Here is a 742-nt window from a genome sequence, read left to right on the forward strand (position 1 = left end):
ATGGGGAAATAGACAATAACAAAATAGAAAATGAGTGCTTTTTCTAAATTTTTGAGAGATACCAATTTTCAGAATCAGAAAGCCCAATGTTTTCAAGCAGGATAAGTAAAATAAATTCATGCTTAGATCGCTAAAACTATAAAGCTCCAAAGATAAAGAGATGATTTTTAAGAATTGTCAGAGAGAAGAGATATTATAATAGCATATAGTTCAGGGCAGTAATCAAAGCTAGAATTTTTGAAGGTCCTTGTGTTATCTGGGGAGCGGGTAAAGATATTAACTTTAGATTTTCTTAAGTATCCCTCTTAATTATTTAGGATAACTCCTTTAAAACAATCAACATAGAGAATATCACTTCCAAATTAGAAGAGGAGAAAAAATGGAATGGAGAGGTTGCAGGAGGACTCAATCAATCCAAAATAAGTCAAATAAGTTGGAGAGGGGTCGACAAACAAGAGCCCAGTAATTGTGGAGAGTATACCAGAGGCCAGAGTGGAGGGATATAAAGTGCTAAGCCCTCCAGACAGTGGAATGAAGCCAATGATGCATTTCTTCCTTTTGTCAGATTACATCAAAGTCTTAGGGACAAATACTTTGAGATTCAACCCTGTGATCTATGAAAGTCACATTTCCACAGAGAAAATGAGGCAAATATTGATTAAGAAAAAAAGAGTAGGCTGGGCATGGTGGCTTATACCTGTAATCCCAGCACTTTGGGAGGCCGAGACAGGCAGATCACCTG

Source organism: Mandrillus leucophaeus, unplaced genomic scaffold (assembly GCF_000951045.1).
Source record: "Mandrillus leucophaeus isolate KB7577 unplaced genomic scaffold, Mleu.le_1.0 Scaffold552, whole genome shotgun sequence".
Classification (NCBI taxonomy): Eukaryota; Metazoa; Chordata; class Mammalia; order Primates; family Cercopithecidae; genus Mandrillus; species Mandrillus leucophaeus.